Source organism: Symphalangus syndactylus, chromosome 7 (genome assembly GCF_028878055.3).
Source record: "Symphalangus syndactylus isolate Jambi chromosome 7, NHGRI_mSymSyn1-v2.1_pri, whole genome shotgun sequence".
NCBI classification, from domain to species: Eukaryota; Metazoa; Chordata; class Mammalia; order Primates; family Hylobatidae; genus Symphalangus; species Symphalangus syndactylus.
In genome coordinates, this window is record NC_072429.2 from 126,867,210 (window position 1) to 126,886,137 (window position 18,928).

Genomic DNA, 18,928 nt, shown 5'->3' on the forward strand with positions numbered 1-18,928 from the left:
CATGATGTCCACTGAACACACGTTACCAGATGACAGTGTTGGGCTCAGATAAAACTTACAACAAAATTAATCTGATGCAGCCTCCATGGCTCACATGATCCCCACTGTGTATGAAATGGGCTGGGCACCCAGGGACAGGCTATTCTCGGAATGGGGTTATTGGGTGTTTCTTATTCCTCTCTACCTAGTATTCTTGGAAGGTGAATGAAAATGCTCTAGTAGGGGGAGGGAAACATGATTAATGGGTCGGGGCTTATGAGTCAGAAAGACCCAACCATCACTTCTGCCCTGGCTGCCTGTGTGACTTCAGAAATGGGGGCTATCAAAACCTATCTCATAGGATTAAACAGTTTAATGTATATAAAATGCCTAACACAGTGCTTGACACATAAGCATTGCTCATTAAATGTCTTCTCTTCTTGTGCTCCTCATTCAGCATATAGTAAATGTGCAGTCCTTATCTTTTAAATGAATGAAACATCTCATTACCAAATCTATTCAAGGGAAACATTGATATTAATATGTATCCTTTTTCTGTGTGTTTCTAGAATCCTGTTAAACCTGGGATTTAGGCACTTCCAATCTGAGAAAATACATATCCTTTCAGCACTCTGGACGGACTTGAGAACTGTCCTTACCTGACCTAAAGCTGGAGTATTTTGAGATTGGAGAATTAAGGTAAGGGACTTTATCCTCCTGATCCTTGTGAAACCAAAAATAGCTTTTGGAGTTGATGATCTCCTGCAGCACAACTTGGGTTGTGGTTCTTGACCTCTCGGTGTGTCTTCCTGTGCTGTTCCAATGTGTTCGGGAAGCTGGCTCCCCATAACCTCTCCTCAATGTGGTTCTCAGAGTCCAGTCCACTTATTCATTGTGCCTAGGAAGCTCTCCCTCTGTCCCTAGTGGAGGGAGGAGCCACCATCTCCTAGTGAATGCCCCACTTGTAGCAGAAGGTGCAGGATGCTCCAGCTGTCTTGTGAAAACATGTGGAGACAGCCTTGGGGAAAAGAGGAAAAGGTGGGGTGAGGGTTATATAATCAGATTGAGACACCTTGGGACATCCAGAACATGAGCTCTTCCTCTTTTCCCAGCCAATCCGTGCTTCCTCCTTTCACCTCCTTGAATTCCATGCTCCTTCCACACTAAGGCTGAGGGTGCAGGAGGTAAAGGGTTAGAGGTTAAGACCGAGCGCTTCAGGTAGACTTGGGTTTTCTTGGTTCTGCTACTTGCCTCACTTTGGACAAGTCACTCAGCCTCTCAAAGCCTTGGTCTCCTCATTAGTAAAATAGGGATGGTATTAGTGCCTACCTCACAAAGATGTTGTTTGTGTTGAGTGAGATATTGGAGCAAAACAGCTTAGCAGGCTGCCTTGCACTGAGGAAGAAATGCTCCAAAAGGGAAGAGTTTTTGCAAATTATTCATCTATTATGCCCTTTAGAATTCCTTCCATGTACCAGGCTATTTTGAAGTCTTTCATTTGCTGTCCCCCCAGCCTTTCACCTATCACCAAGTCAGCCTGGGAAACAGCTGAGAATCACCTTCCCAATTGTGCCCAGCCCCTCACACAGAGTGGAGTTGATTACCCCCTTCACTGGACAGCAGCGGGCTAGTGAAGACATGGCTCCATTATACCATGGCTACTGCACTGGGTTCAAATGTCCCTTGCCCCTTCCCCTGCCCGTTCCCCCTATTGCTGGTGAAATTGCTTAGAGCAAGGACTGTCTTACACATCCCAGGATCTGGCATAGTGCCTGACCCAGGGTGAAAGAACAAATGAATGAGTAATTGAAAGGAGAGGGAAAAAGAGATAGAGAAATAACCAAAAGAAGAAAGTTTTTAAAGTTTCAGAGGAAAGAATGAGGTCAGTTGCAATTTTTTTTTTAAGTAAGATGTTGGAAAGAATAAATGACATGATGAAAAGGAAACTGACATGATTCCTATCATGAATTTGAAAGCTATGCAAGGGTGGAAAGGTGGGTGAGAAGGTGTGGACTGGTGAGAAGACAGAGAAGTCATAACTGAGAGCATAGCAGAGAATTGTACTTCTGTTGTGCTACATATGTCATCTTTTGTATTGTGCCTTAAATTTTCAAAAGCGCATTTGCATTTCAAATCTGCTGAGATAGCATTCCTGTGGCATGCAGAGGTGAAGAGCATGAGGCCTTGCCCATCAGTCAAGGTGGGAATACTGGCACACATAGGATACTCCATACTCCCTAGGTGTCTGTAAGGATGGTGGAGGGGACTTTCTCCATGCCGGGAGGCTTCCTGGAGCAGGTGCTGCCTCTTGTGGCTCTTGAAAGATGCTTGTGAATAAAGCATACTGGGAGCTGAGCTGCTGTTTAGCAATTAAAAATCCTTTCCATTATTTAGAGCTCAGCACCTTTGTGCATTCATATTACGCATTCATTTTTGTTTCATTGTTGAATTTCTCACTTCTGCTACTGCAATATCTACAGCTGACAAGCCTTCCTTGGGAGCCCTACGTAGCTCTATTTTGTTTTTTTTTTTGAGACGGAGTCTTGCTCTGTCGCCCAGGCTAGAGTACAGTGGCGCAATCTCGGCTCACTGTCAGCTCCACCTACCGGGTTCACGCCATTCTCCTGCCTCAGCCTCCTGAGTAGCTGGGACTACAGGTGCCCTCCACCACGCCCGGCTAATTTTTTTTGTATTTTTATTAGAGACGGGGTTTCACCATGTTAGCCAGGATAGTCTCGATCTCCTGACCTCCTGATCTGCCCGACTCAGCCTCGCAGCTCTTTTTAACCTTCAGGGACAGTCATTTAATTATGTCTTGGGAGCCCATGCTTCTGAGGAAGGCTTAGGGAGCAAGAGAGCTTACAGGGGCAGCAGCCTTTCCTGATCCCCATGCGCTGTTGCACCTGGAGGGCTGAAACAAGCTATTCTCATATTGGGGAAAAGGGCTGATGGGACCTCAGTCATGTGGCAGAGAATCTGAAAGCCAGAAGCTTGGCAGGTCGGGTTGGGGTGACGGAGAGACATTTCCCTAGAATTCAGCTGCTGGGAGCAGAAAGACAGAGCAGGGGTTTCCCAGGCCCGTAGTCCTGAGCACAGCCTCAGGCAGTCTGTTCTATGACAGAGCCTGAAGAAAGGCCCAGGCATTTGCATCTGTGCCCGTAGTTCTACTTGTCCTAAAGGCACTTCTCACACTGGGAGCCTGCCTGTCTGTACCTGCCTAGAAATCAGCCTGGCTGGGACGCACACCAGTAGGAGGGCATCCTCACCTTTCCCACCCATGAGTCGGGACTGTTGCCTGCCATGCAGCAAAGGCACCAGGAACACAGAGTCAGACACTTAGGGTCTACCCCAGGCTCCACTTCCCACTGCCCCATTTGACTCTGGGCAAGTCTTTTACAGCTTTTCAAACTTCTCTCTTTCTTAAAAAAAAAAAAAAAAAAAAAAAAGGGAAAAAAATTTCTCACCAGGCGCAGTGGCTCACGCCTGTAATTCCAGCATTTTGGGAGGCTGAGGCGGGCGGATCACTTGAGGCCAGGAGTTCGAGACCAGCCTGGCCAACATGGTGAAACCCTGTCTCTATTAAAAATACAAAGATTAGCTGGGCATGGTGGCACATGCCTGTAATCCCAGCTATTTGGGAGGCTTAGGCACAAGAGTCACTTGAAACTGGGAGGCAGAGTTGTAGTTAGCCAAGACTGTGCCACTGCACTCCAGCCTGGGCGACAGAGCAAGAGTCTGTCTCAAAACACACATAAAATTTTTTTTCTTTTATTTTTTTAAAGACAGGGTCTTAGCTATGTGGCCCAGGCTGGCCTCCAATTCCTGGGCTTAAGCGATCCTCCCACCTCAGCCTCCTGAGTAGCTAGTACTACAGGTGCACACCACACACCCAGCCAGACTTCAATTTTCCCAGCCACATCATGGACCAGAAGCCACTTGGTCTGGTTGTGAGGGTGGCGGAACCTTGCCCGAGGAAATGGGCAATAAACAGGAGCCTGTTTGTTTTTCCTTCCAGCTCCTGATCTGTCTAGCTCCTGACCCTCTCAGTGTCATTCTTGCTCACCCCTGGCCCCGCTCCCTGGATGTGCAGAAAGGATGAGCTTCTTCCCTTTAGACCCTCACTTTGCTCTTTTGGACTCCTCTTCTGGTCTTGCCTCCCCCTGGTGTCATCTGCTGGCTCCCTGCCTGATACTGCCACACTGGCCATGCTGGCCCCCTGGCCTTTGGTGACACCTCATCAGCAGGCTCCCGCTTCCCTGTCAAGGGATATAAGCCAGTACCAGTCTTTCGCCACAAGGTATGTGTGTAAAGATTGCTTCCTGCACTTGGTGTCCACAGGATTTTAAAGAACTCCTGGCCCACTCGGAACTCTACACTTGAAACAGAAACATCTTCTCAAAACACCTCTGGTATTGGCCCATTTCTCTATTACTGTTTCTTGTGGTTTCATATTGAGGTTTTTGGTGCATTGCAATTGCCCTGGAGTTTATTTTTAGTAGCGAAGACAGAGTTCAATTAATGTCAAAACATGAGGGTAATTGCAGAGGAAGGATTAGTAAGTCTAGGGGAAAATGTGCCTAATTTTTTTTCTTCTGATAACATCTTTCACTGATCATACACCGTCACACCCACAGACACGGAGCTTCCTCCGTGATGTCTGCAATGCACTAGGCCCAGGCGGGGAGCAGTGGCTGCGCCATCACCTGAAAACGAAAGCATTTCTGAGTCTCTTTCAGTCCAGCTCATCTAGCAGCCAGCCACACAGGTGACCACCCACTGTAGCTGTCACTATGGGTGATGATTATCATTATGGTTTTGAGGAAAGGCTGGGCTTTGGAATAGTCAATTCTCATCCTCTCTCTGGGGGGATTTATTCTGTCTCCAGAAGCAGCATTTCACTTTCCTGAACATCAGCTCTTCTCCCCTGGATTGCAGGGTCTGGATCTTGTTCTCTGTCTGCTTCCAGCTTTTGGCATTTTAACGGCACATAAGACATGCTTGGAGAACGTTTTCTTGGGTTAACTGAATTCAGGACACTGACTTGGGGCTGGAAAGGCAAAGTGAGAAAGAAAGTATTCCCCTTTCAGAAGCTCCCCAGTCTGCCTTAAGAAACAAAGGCAGCCCTGTCATCTGCCCAGGACTTTACAGTTTACAAAGTGATTTCTCGTCCTCTCTCCTTTCTTGTATTGCACAAATATCGAACGAGAACCTGCAGTGTGCCACTGTGCAGGGTGCCTGAAATAAAGGAGAAAAGCTGCTGTGCTTTCTCTGAAGGAAATCACAGGGAGTGAAGCCAGCTTCATGGATCTCAGAATTTCACAGATGAAGGGACTGGAGGCTTGGAGCAATTGCATTGCTTGAGATCTCCCCCTGCTTATGGATGGTGGCTCCCAAATCAGGACATGAGTCTTCTGAATCCCTTAAACCTGCTCTGTGCCCGCCTGTTCTCCCGGCACATTCTCTGTACTCTCTTGTGCTGCTCCTCACCCCCTCTCCATCCGTCTCTCCTTCTCCACCACTGTCCTCTGCCCACTCCTAGCCCCCTCTTTCAGCTCTGTTTCTTCTGAAGATGAGGATCTTTCTCTCTACAGTGCCTTTTGTGGGAAGGGATCTGCTGATAGGGGGCTGTGCTTGGGATCTCGCCTGGGAACACGGTCTCTCCAACTTTCCCTGGGAGCAGGGCCTTGGGTCTCACTGAACCCACCTCCCCAGCACCTTTTGTAGTGGTGACTGGCAGGAGGTAGCCATTCTCTCCTGTCCTCTCTGCCCTTGTCCACTTTCCTGTTATGAGTCAGGTGCTGAGATAGTCTATGAGGAGTCAACAGAGTGGATAAAAAAGAGCTTTGTCCTTCTTTAAAGTCTTTGAAATATACAGTGTATTAGTCAGGGTTTTCCAGAGAAACAGGACCAATAGAACATGAAGATAGATGCGCATCCATGTCTATATCGATATCTACCTTGATATTTATATCTATATCTAGGAGATTTATTTCTTATAAGGTGTTGGCTCACGCAATTATGGACTCAGAGGGGTCCTGTGATTTGCCACCTGCAAGCTGGAGACCTAGGAAACAGCTGTTGTGTCACAAAGGGCAGAGGGCTGGAGAACCTGTAGTGTAGATTCCAGTCTAGATTCGAAGGCCTGAGGACCAGGAATGCCAAGGGCAGGAGAAGATCAATGTCCCAGCATAAACAATCAGGCAGAGATGAAATTCAACCTTCCTGTGCCTTTCTGTTCTATTCAGGCCCTCAGTGGGTTGAATGAGGCCCAACCCATGTTGGAGAGGACCATCCGCTTTACTCAGTCTCCTGGTTGAAATGATAATCTCATCTGGACATACTCAGAAATGCTGTTTAACCAGCTCTCTGGAAATCCTGTGGCCCAGTCAAGTTGACACACAAAATTAACCATCACACTGCAGAGACACAGTCTATCCCAATACCTGTATTTACTGGGTAACATGCATCTCAGCTCACCAGGCTTGTTTGATTGACTTGGCCCAAAGCTGCCCTTTGAGTGTTGAGCCCCAGCTGACCCCTTTGATCCTTCACAGCCCCATCATTAAAACAAGGATCCCGAATCAAGTGACTGTAAGAGCCACTCTTGTCCTGTTCTGTCTGTATCCTGGCTTTGAGTGTTTATCTAAGCTAAGCCCAATTGACTATTGTTATTCTTTGTCTCTTCCTTGCTCAGACATCAGTTAGGTATTTATTGAACACTCTTGTGTTCACAGCATCTGGCTCCTGGGACTAGAGACAGCTCTTGACTCCTGGTTTTGCTCTTTGCAACCTATTGGACTGCTTTTCTTTTAAGATACACCCCCCACATTACAGGAATCTATCCGTTTCATTGTTCATTTCCTTAATTGTGCATTATATCAGTCCGTCAGTCAGTTTTCCTCCTGAAATATGCTAAGTATTGAGAATTATAATAGATTCTATTAAGCACCACTAATAAAGTACTATCCTTATAGTAGTAGTAGTGTTTGCAGTGATGGTCGTGTTAGTACTAGTAGTAATCAAGATGGCCGTGAAGAGACTACTTCTAATCTACCAGTAATCATGGTAAAAATAGTAATAGCTCAAATGTATTATTCATGGTGTTTCAAGCACTTTACATTATATGATCTCATTTACTCTTCACAACCTGCCAGGAAGTGGAAATGATTATGTAATATACTCCAGTTTGCAAATGAAGGAATCTTCCTGCGGAACGTATGTGAAGCGCATACTGGTCCTCTGGGCTTTTGCATAATTTCAAATGTCCTTTTTTTTTTTTAAACTTAAAGCTAATATTTAGAAGCTTTTACTAATGAGAGGACCATTCACTAAATCGGTATAAGTGCTACACATTTGGGTATCTCCATCCCAACATACCTCTTATTGCCATTCCCCAAAGCAGACACCTTCTCCTCCCTCCCTCAAGGACCTCTGAGCTTGCACTCCAATTCCTCTCCCACACTCACCTTTCTCCTTTCTGTTCCTCTTGGGATCCAGGTTTATTTGAGGAGCTAGGAAAAGCTCCTGATCCAGCAGGTTTTATTCTTAAATTTGTAACAAAGTAAATCACAGAACCTCCACCCAGCATCCAGGCCTCTCATTCTCTGCCTCCTTCCCAGGTATAGGTCGGGTTTCAGAAACCCTGCACCACATAGACCCTGGGCCTGAATTGCTGTGAGTAATAATGACTCTGCTGGTAATCTGTGTCCTTGTGCTTGGAACTGTTTCCTTTTTAGTTTGGTCACCCTCCCAGAGCTGGTTGCAACGGGGGCATACTCACTGTGGGATGCAGGGCGTCCTGCATCCTGAGGAATTTTTTTTCCTCCAAAAATGAAACCTTGAAATGAGGACATTGTCCTGTCCACGGGCTGCACAACAACACTGAGCCTCGAGGACTCATATTGGCATTTTTCTTCTTTTGCAGAGCGTGGGCACCCTGGCTTCAAGCTCACGAGAAATCAGATCAGGATTTAAACAATGTTGGGTTAAAGAAAAGTTTCATAAAGACAGAATCAAGAAAAAAAAAGAGAAACCAATCTAAGTGCCGTCCTCCCTGAGTTGCATCTTACCTGAGTCTTCAGCCACTGCCTCCTGCTGCTGTGGGAGGAAACGGGAAAGTGACTGGCCATGGGGACAGGGGTCAGGGGTGTGAGGGTTAGTGGTCGTAGGGAGGAAGCGCTTCTGTGAAGCTGGAAAGGAGACCCGAGCCTGGCTCTCTGCTTTGCTGCTTGCCAGCCCTCTGGCTGGGAAGAAGGCTTTTGGCTCTTGTGAGCCTTGGTTTCCTCTGCAGAGTGGGCTGTTCTGAGGACAGGCTGACATTGCTGTCCATCACTCTTCCAGGACCCTGAGGATTTCAGCTCTGCCCGTGGGCACTGAACTGAAACATTCACTGGTCATTTGCTTCCGATTTTTTTTTTTTTTTTTTTTTTTTTTTTGATACGGAGTTTCACTCTTGTTGCCCAGGCTGGAGTACAATGGCGTGATCTCGGCTCACCACAACCTCTGCCTCCCAGGGTCAAGCGATTCTCCCCAGTAGCTGAGATTACAGGCATGCGCCACCACGTCTGGCTAATTTTGTATTTTTAGTAGAGACGGGGTTTCTCCATGTTGGTCAGGCTGGTCTCGAACTCCTGACCTCAGGTGATCCGCCTGCCTCAGCCTCCCAAAGTGCTGGGATTACAGGAGTGAGCCACCGAGCCCGGCCGCTTCCGCTCTTTAGATTTGCTTTTCCTCAAGTGTAATTGAAAGCAGGGGCCTGGATGGCCGCCATAGTCCCTCCCAGCTTCGACATTTCACATTTATGCCAATCCATTTTTCAGGCTGATAACACTGTTCAGAGTTTAATGGGAGCAGGGTAAGATAGTCACCGTGTGGAGCAAAAATTGAAGGAAATATTCCAGATGTCATGATTTTTTACCTGTAGCCCCTCTGCTTCCACACCCTTGTGCACATCCTCCAGACACTTTTAAAGAATAAACTGTATTTTCGGAAGAGTTTTAGATTTACAGGATAATTGTGAAAACAGTTTAAAAAGTTCCCACATACCCTGCTCCCAGTTTTTCCTGTTACTAGCGCTTTGCATTAGTGTGGCACATTTGTTACAATTAATGGACCAATACTGACACATTATTATTTACTGAAGTTGAAACATTAGTTTTTACCTGGTCCAGGATCCCATCTGGGATCCCACATCGCATTTAGTGATCATGTCTTCTTAGGCCGCTCTGGGCTGTGCCGCTTTCTCAGACTGTCCTGGTTTGTGATGACCTTGACAGTCTTGAGTTTTGATGACCAGTTTTGACTGGTCAGGTATTTCATAGAACGTACCTCTGTGAGGGTTGTCTGATTCTTCTTATCATTAGATTGGGATTATGGAGGAAGGCCACAGAGGTAAAGTTCCACTTTTATGAAATCAAGGGTAGGCACCATCAGCTTGACCTATCACTGATGTTGACTTTGATTACCTGGCTGTGGTATCGTTTGTCAGGTTTGTCCACTTTAAAGATACTTTTGTGTTTTTGTTCTTTCTTAACCCTCTTTTTATATTAAACTCCTCAGCAGAAATTCACTGTGCATAGCCATCCCCTGAGAAGAGGGCATTCCTGCTCTTCCTTCTCCGTGGCTAGAGGATCTACATGAACTATTTAGACTTTTTCTACCTGGGAGATTTAACTCCTCTCTCCTATTTATTTATTTATATATCAGTATGGACTTGCAGGTATTTATTTTATAATTTTTAATTTATTTGGGTTATAATCCAATATGATTTTATTTTATTGCTCGTGGTTTTTCTTCCTCGGCTATTGGGAACTCTTCAGTTACTTCCCTGTGTCCATTTGACATACTTTCTTATTATGGGTCTTTTCTTTCTTTTCTTTCTTTCTTTCTTTCTTTCTTTCTTTCTTTCTTTCTTTCTTTCTTCTTTCTTTCTTTCCTTTCTTTCTTTCTTTTTTTCTCTCTTTCTTCCTGCCTTCCTTCCCTCCCTCCCTCCCTCTTTTCTTTTCTTTTCTTTTCTTTTCTTTCCTTCCTCCCTCCCTCCTTCCTTCCTTTTTCTTCCTTTTTTCCTTCCTTCCTTCCCTCCCTTCCTCCTTTCTTTCTTCTTTCTCCCTTCCTTCCTCCCTTCCTTCCTTCCTCCTTCCTTCCTTCCTTTCTCCTTCCTTCCTTCCTTTTTCTTCCTTTCTTTTCCTACCTTCCTTTCTTTTCCTTCCTTCCTTTCCTCCTTCCTCTCCTCCTCCTCTCCTTCCTTCCTTCCTTCCTTCCTTCCTTCCTTCCTTCCTTCCTTCCTTCCTTCCTTCCTTCTCTCCCTCCCTCTCTCTCTCTTTTTTTTTTTTTTTGGTACATTCATACTTTCTGGTACTATAAGATGCTTAGGGCTTATCTTGTATATTTCCAGCCCCAGTTATAGAATCAGCCATTTCTTCAAGGATCCCCTGTCATTTTACTGGAGAAAGGACTTAGAATCCAAGATCTGGGTGCTAGATGTGCTTGAGGTATTGTTTCCTCCAGATCTTCTCAACTGACAGAGCAGTGAAATATATGTGTGTAGGGAGGATGGGGAGATACCATGATCACGAAGGTGGTTTCCCCAGGGTGAGGCTTATCCATTGCACTCCAAATGTGCTGACCCCTGTGATTCCCCCAAATGTGGGACACTTGACTGCATAATTTGTGGTAATGGGGGACTGCATTTGCACTTTTCCCTGTAAAAAATTTTAAAAATAAATAAATACATAAATAAATGTGTGTATATGAATCCATGTACATGCACGTATGTGTAAATATTTCCCCAGGTATCCATCTTATCTATGTTAAGCTAACTATGAGTTCATACTGCTGTCTCCAACTCTAATTCATTACCACATTTCACCCATTTTTTTTTTTTTTTGAAATGGAGTCTCGCACTTTCGCCCAAGTTGGAGTGCAGTGGTGTGATCTCAGCTCACTGCAACCTCGCTCTCCCAGGTTCAAGTGATTCTCCTGCCTCAGCCTCCCGAGTAGCTGGGATTACAGGTGCACACCACCACACCTGGCGAATTTTTGTATTTTTAGTAGAAACGGGGTTTCACCATGTTGGCCAGGCTAGTCTCGACCTCCTGACCTCAGGTGATCCACCCACTTCACCCTCCCGAAGAGCTGGGGTTACAGGTGTGAGTCACCACGCCTGGCCTCCATCCACTTTTAACAAACTTGTTTTCTTTTTGCCCACATTGATTGACAAAAGAAGGTAATGAACAGAGACGTTGGAAAGTTCACGTGGGGCAAGAGCAGTGGGCTGAGAACATTGGACTTTTCCCTATGGTCAATGTGGCCTCATTCTACAAAAATCAAGATGAATCAGATGCATGTAGAAAGAGACTCCAAAATGTGTACTGCCCAGATGTTTGCAAACCGGGACACTGTGTTATGCTCACAGGCCTTTGAATGTTCTCTCCCTGGGCTTCATTTGCTCTTGCTGGTTTCTGGACTGTCCTGTTTGCTCCTGTCCTCCTACTGACAGCCTTTCCTGCTTTCCTTTCCCTCCCATGCCACTCCCACTCCATACAACCTCTTCCCCTGCACACTGCTCCTAGAACCCCTTGGTTAGTCCCATCAGGGATGTCCCTGCCTTCCTGGGACCTGAGGCACACAGAATGAGGATGAAACAGTTGATGTATCAGGTAGAATCCCCCACCTGGCTTCCTTCTCAGCCAGGCATCCCAAACTCAATTGTCTACAGAGGCCAGGCAGGTAATAAAAATAAGTGATGTGGGCCTCCTGGGCAGTCAGGAGGGCTTGGTGCAGAACTGGAAGCACCAGAGGTAACGAGGAGCCAGGAGATCAGGCCAGCACCTGCTCTGAGTGGTCAGGCACCTCCCTGGTTGCATAGCAAGTCAGTTGTTGAGAAATGTTTTGACTATGGTCCTTGTGTAGGCCCAGTACAAAGGGGGAAATGGCCAGTCTGTGGCTACTGATTATGGCCCTGAAAGTCTGCAGTCCCAGAGTGGCCAGACCTGGTTGTTCAAAGGAAAACTGGCAGGTGGGAAGGGCGGAGGGCCTTGCCCCTTCCCATTTGCCTCCTGTGCCTGACAGTGTCACCGTAGCAATACTTTCCTGGCAGCAGGACTTTGTCCCATAGCAATAGTTGATTTTAGTGTATAGGGCTTTTGTTGTTGTTGTTTATTCCCATACTTGGAACCAGCTGCGTTGTGCTACTGTCAGAGATGACAGCCCAGCCTGGAGCTCTGCAAGGTCCGCCAGGCTTCTCAGTGCTGATCATTCCACCCGCAGATCCCATCACCAGAGGGGTGTACTTGCTTCATGCAGCTGCTGCTTCTCCCAGACCTCATTGTCCCCCTTGTGCCTTTTCTATGTTCAATACAGGGTTTGTTTTTTATCTGAAATTCTACCGGTTAAAACATCTGGTATGTTTCCTCTTCTCTTGTGAGGTGTATTTCTGTATTTCCTACCTTTGCATCCTTTGCTGAGTTCAATTTGAAGCAGGTTTCCAAGCTCATCACTTGGAGGCCCAGGGCATTGCCATTGCCCCCCACCCCACCGCCCACCACCCACCTGCAGGTCTGTGCCAGGAAGCCCTGCGTCCTGTCTGCAGCCCATTTTGCTGCTTGCCCACAACCATGACTGCTCCTGAGGGGCTCGCCAGCAGCCCTGTTTCCCAGCCTGCTGTGCATAAAGGTGACGCTTCGGGTTTTCCACAGTGAACAATGGTTCCCAGAGTGGGCAGGACTCCCTAGTGTCTGCAAGGGTGTGTGACCGTGCAGGGTGGAAACAACCTTGTCAAAATAAACCAGGGCAGTGCTGAGGGGGGAAGTGAGGCTAGCTGGGGGGAAATGTGGGCTGAGTGCTTCTTGGGGGGTTTCCTCTGCACCGGTGCCCGGCTGCTCAAGGGTCCCAGAAGGCAGAGGCTGACACACTTCCTGTGACCCTTTCAGACTCGCCGTTGGCCCCCACCAGATCAGGAATCTGTTTTCCCTTGCTGACCTTGAGCCACTCACAGAGTGGGAAAGGTTTGCCTATGGAACGAAAGCAATCCTCCTTCCATGATTTCCCCTTTGCTCCCGTGTTCATCCATGTGGGCTGCTGAAACAAAATACCATAAACTGGGTGGTTTACAAACAACAAAAATTTATTTCTCATAGTTCTCAAGGCTAAAAGTCCAAGATCAATGTGCTGGGAGATTTGGTGTCTGGTGAGAACCTGCTTCCCGGTTCAGTGTCTTCTTACTGCGTCCTCATATGGAGGAAGGGGCGAGAAAGCTTTCTGGAGCCTGTTTTGTCAAGACACTAATCCCATTCATGAGGACTCCACGCTCATGATCGGATCGCCTCCCAAAGGCCCTACCTCCAAATCCCATCACCTTGAGGGTTAGGATTTCAACTATGAACTTTGGGAAGACACCAACATTCAGACCGTGGCAGCTCCCCGGCACAATCTTGCTCGACCAAACTCACCTTCCTGACCAGGCACGTCGACAATCTTTCTGTCCCTCTGATGCCAGAACTTTATGTTTCTGAGAGTGAAACTTGAGTGATTAATTGACAATATTCCTCAGGAATCCTTGCTGATTGCTGAATGCATAAATGAGTGAAAGACCTGGATAATCCCTAACAGGCGCCTGAGTCTCACATCAGCCCTGAGTGATTCCTCATGGCCAGGGGCCCACCTCGGTTCCCAGGGATCCATGGGCATGATCATTATGATGAGCCACTACTCTCCAATCTGGCCTCTGCACCTGTGTGACATTTTCCTCCCATTGCTTTACATGTTACTCTTTCTTCTTCAGTAGGATGTGCAGATTGGTCAGGGTGTGTGTTAGTTTCCTAGAGCTGCTATAACAAAGTACCACAAACTAGGCTGCTCAAAACAACAGAAATGTATTCTCTCATAGTTGTGGAAGCCAGAAGTCTGAAATCAAAGAGTTGTGAGGGCTGTGTTCTCCCTGCAGATGCCCAGAAAAATCCTCCCTTTCTCTCTCCTGGCCTCTGCTGGCAGCTGGCCATCCTTGGTGCTCTTTGGCTTGTCATTGCATCAGGCAAGTCTCTGCCTCCATCCTCCTGTGTCCTCTCCTGTGTGTTTGTGTCCAGATTTCCCTTTTCTTAGAATTGCATCTTCTCTAATCCAGCATGACTTCATCATAACTTGATTACATCTGCAAAGACCCAATTTCCAAATAAGGCACATTCACAGGTTCTGGGAGTTAGGACTTCAACATAACACTTTTGAGGACCCCGTTAAAACCACAACAGAGTATAAGGAGAAAATGTTACAACTTCCCTTCTCTTCTTTTCTTCCCTTTTCTTTTCTTTTTTCTTTTCTTTCTTTTTCCTTCCTCTCTCCCTCTCTCCCTCCCTCTCTCCCTCCCTCCTCCTTCCTTCCTTCCTTCCTTCCTTCCTTCCTTCCTTCCTTCCTTCCTTCTTTCCTTTCTTCCTCCCTCCCTCCCTCCCTCCCTTCTTTTTTCTTTCTTTTTTAGACAGAGTTCTGCTCTTTGCCCAGGCTGCAGTGCAGTGGTGTGATCTCAGCTTGCTGCAACCTCCATCTCCCAGGTTCAGGTAATTCTCCTGCCTCAGCCTCCCAAGTAGCTGGGACTATAGGCGCCTGCCACCACACCTTATTTATTTATTTATTTATTTATTTATTTATTTATTTATTTATAGTAGACACAGGATTTCACCGTGTTAGACTATCCTGCCTCCCTCCCTCCCTCCCTTCCTCTCTCCCTCCCTCCCTTCCTTCCTTCCTTCCTTCCTTCCTTCCTTCCTTCCTTCCTTCCTTCCTTCCCTCCTTCCCTCCTTCCCTCCTTCCTTCCTCTCTTCTCCTCTCCTCTCTTACCCTCACCTCCTCTTCTGTCTCCTCTGCTCCCCGGCCCTCCCTTCTCCTTCTCCTTCTCCTTCCCCTTCTCCTTTTTCTTCTTATCTCTGTTGTCCAGGCTGGAGTACAGTGGCAGGATCATGGCCCACTGTAGCCTAGACATCCCAGGCTGAAACGATCCTCTCTCCTCAGCCTCCCAAGTACCTGGGACTACAGGTATGTGTTCCCATACCTGACTAGTTTTTGTATTTTTTGTAGAGACAGGATTTCATCATGTTGCCCAGGCTGGTCTTGAAGAGAGATCTGCTTGCCTGTGCCTCCCAAAGTACTGGGATTACAGGTGTGTGCCATTGCACCTGGCCTGTTTATTTCTTTTTTATAAAATGTCTTTGTTTTCATCCCTGTTATGATAATAATAATATAGGCATTCATATGTATACGTGTAAATTATAAGTGAGTTCTTATATAGATTTGGGGAACTATTCTCCAACATGACTGATGAGGGCATAGTCAAAAGACAAATTAATCAGGCCACCAGTCTGATTTATGAAGGGACCCTGTCTTAGTCTATGTGGGCTGCTATAACAAAATATCACAGAATGAAGGGCTTAAACAGTAGACATTTATTTTCTTACTGTGCCAGAGGCTGGGAAGTCCAAGGTCAAGATGTGAACTGATTCAGTTTCTGGTGGGGGCTCTCCTCTTGGCTTGCAGATGGTTGCCTTCTTCTGTGTCCTTACATGGTTGTAGGAGCAGAGAAGGTTATTTGGTGTTTCTTCTTCTAAGGACACATATCATTTCAGATTAGGGCTTCACCCTTAGGACCTTGTTTAACCTTACTAACCTCCATAAAGTTTCTATCTCCAATACAATCACCTTAGGGGTTGGGACTTCAACATATGAATGCAGAATGGATGCTGGCAACTTTCAGTCCACAGCAGGCCCCAACTACTGTATTTCATTGTACAATAATATCCCCTTGACTCTTGTGAATTATAATGAACATTAGTCTGTAAAGCAGGTCCGTGTAATCCAGCCAGTTTGTATACAGTAGGTAATCAAGAACTATGGATTTACTGGGTTTATTGGGTGGGGGAGAAGGGAGGGCTTTATCCAGGTGCCAGCACTTCTTCACCTTTCTCTACATTTGCTCATCCTGGAGGTGGGGTTGAGCTGGGTCTGCCTTGTCCCCTCACCTCCCTCTCTGCCGAGAGAGTCCTGAGCCCACCCATTACTGGCAGCAAAGCCCTGGGCACAATCTCCGTTTTCCTATTTGTAAAATGGAGCTAACAATATTACCCATCTCATCAGATGGCTCTAGAGATGAAATGAGATAATGTATTTGTGGCCTTAGGACAACAGTGGTCCTGCTACAGGGAGAACCCTGGGCCAGGAGGTAGACTAGTCTCCAGATACCACTGAAGTAGCCTTTCAAATACCAATTACCTGCCTCACTTTGCAGCTGTGCAGCCCTGAACAAGTTACTTTCCCTCTCTGATTTTCCACTCTTTGTTATCTGTAAATGTAACAATGCCTTTCTCTATGTTGTTGTGAAGTCCACATAAAGTGACATGAAATTGATTATAAAATACAACACAGGCTGGGCACAGTGGCTCACACCTGTAATCCTAGCACTTTGGGAGGCCGAGGAGGGCAGATCACTTGAGGTTGGGGGTTCAAGACCAACCTGACTAACATGGAGAAACCCTGTCTCTACTAAAAATACAAAATTAGCCGGGCGTGGTGGCACATGCCTGTAATCCCAGCTACTCGGGAGGCTGAGGCGGGAGAATCGCTTGAACCTGGGAGGTGGAGGTTGCAGTGAGCGAAGATCACACCATTGCACTCCAGCCTGGGCAACAAGAACAAAACTCCATCTCAAAAAAAAAAAAAAAAAAAAAAGTTACAACACAAAGGTTGGCAACTATCACTAGTAAGTTTGACTGGGAAACCTCACTACTACATTTGTATTGTCTTAGACCAAGCTTGTGAGATTTTTTTGTTATTTGTTTTTAAAGCTCATCAGCTTCATTAGTGTTAGTGTATTTTATGTGTGGCCCAAGACAATTCTTCTTCCAATGTGGCCCACGGAAGCCAAAAGATCAGACACCCCTGCCTTAGACTTTTAAGGAGCTGTGATTGAAGGATGGAGACTGGGCCAGGTGGGGCTTGGTGCAAGTTTAAGCTCTTAGGTCATTTCTAAATAGCAAACCTCTCAAATAGCATCCAACAGATACGTTAGTCTTGTTGTCTTTTCCCTGCTATCTTTTGTACATATACCTTCTGCTGACTGCAGCCTGTCCTGGATCCCTGACTTAGTTAAACCTCAGAGCATCCCTCTGCATCCGGATGCACCCAGTACTCTCGGTTTGTCTGGCTCCTGCTGTACTCCCTGCATCTGCCTAGCTGCTGACACAGCCACATATGGCTTCCTTTGCCCCAGCTTTCAGCATTCTGGTGGCTTGTAGTGCTGAATGCTAGCAAAGAAAGTGGGTGCTCTCACACACTGCTGCTGAAGTGTGGAGGGTGATGAACAGGACCAACCGCTCTAAAGGAAGTTTCGAGGCCAGATGTGGTGGCTCACACCTGCAATTCCAGCACTTTGGGAGCCAAGGCAGGCAGATTACTTGAGGTCAGGAGTTCGAGGCCAAGCTGCCAACAAGGTGAAACCCCGTCTCTACCAAAAATACAAAAATTAGCCAGATGTGGTAGTGTGCGCCTGTAGTCCCAGCTACTCAGGGGGCTGAAGAAGGAGAATCACTTGAACCTGGGAGGCAGAGGTTGCAGTGAGCTGAGATTGCACCACCGCACTCCAGCCTCAGTGACAGAGTGAGACCTTGTCTCAATAATAATAATAATAATAATAATAATAATAATAATAATAATAAAAAGATAAGGGAAGGTTGGGCAGGACTTCTCCAAGTTTAGAGTATATGCACCCTTTGGCCCAGCAATCCCACTTCTCGGAGTCTGTACCCTAGAAATAGGGAAATTTCAAAAGATATTTATTCAACAGCATTAGTAATGTATCAGAACCTTGAAGACAGCCTAGCTGGTCAACAGTACAATGCTCAGCTGCCACTATAAAGAATGAGATGCTGTGTTCTTCTCAGTGCCTCAGATCAGGAGGCACCTGGTGTTGGTTTGTCACATTACTAATGATGTTTACTTCCATCACTTGATTAAGGTGATGTCTGCCAGATTTCTCTACTGTAAAGTTTCTATTTTTCTCTGTGTAATGAATAAATATCTTGTCAGGAGATACTTTGGACCTATGTAAGTGTCTTGTTTCTCATCATGCTTTCACCAAACTAATTTTAGCATTCATGGATAATTCTTGTCTGAAACAGTTATTACTACAGTGTGTGCCAAACAGTGATTTTCTACTTCCATCATTACTTCTGCATTTGTCAATTAAAATTTTACTATAAGGAAGATATTTTCTTTTATATTGAAAAAATGCAATTTTTTAAAATCAGTATGGACTCATGGATTCTCATTATATTGGTTATAACCTATGACTATAATACATTTTGTGCTCAGATTTTTCTAGATTTTACATTGGGATGCCCTTCAAGTTGGGTTCTATGTATTTTTGCCATTTTACTGTTGTTTTTTGAGCACTGCCTTACTTTTTGGCACCACAAGATATTCTAGGCTCAGTATATACTTTGCCTGCTCAGTATATACTTTGCCTGCTGTGCAATGTCTTGCCCAGTGGACACCCACCTAATTTTCACTCCACAAACCACTGTCCTACATCTGATCCTTAACAAAGTATGTTAGTTGTGGACACAAAGGTGGCCTACAGAACTATAACCTGAATTTAACAAGGAGGAAATATCAGGCAAACACAAATGGAGTGACATTCTAGTAAACAACTGATCAGCACTCTTTAAAAATGAAAGACAAAGAATGACTGAGGAATGAGTTCAGATTAGAAGAGACGAAGGGGCATGCTCCAACTGTGACTGCAACGCATGACTGTGGGCTGAGTTCTGCACTGGAAAAAAGTGTTACTGATGAAATTTGAATATCGTCTCTAGATTAAGCAACTAAGCAATAGTATTGTACTAAATTGCTAGATTAGGCAATAGTATTGTACTAAAGTTAATTTCCTGACACAGTTGAATAATTGTACTGT

The 18,928-nt window shown here is 45.9% G+C and overlaps 1 protein-coding gene and 1 pseudogene across 1 annotated transcript in view; both read left to right on the plus strand.

Annotated features, from left to right (window-relative positions):
• The window catches only part of LOC134737084 (uncharacterized), a 311,572-nt gene that overhangs the window by 200,303 nt on the left and 92,341 nt on the right, over positions 1-18,928 (plus strand). Inside the window, exon 6 of the mRNA XM_063642413.1 lies at positions 549-678. The gene's annotated coding sequence lies outside the window, so the exon portion shown is untranslated. The remainder of the gene's footprint in view (positions 1-548; positions 679-18,928) is intronic.
• On the plus strand, positions 10,529-10,682 carry LOC129487121 (uncharacterized; annotated as a pseudogene).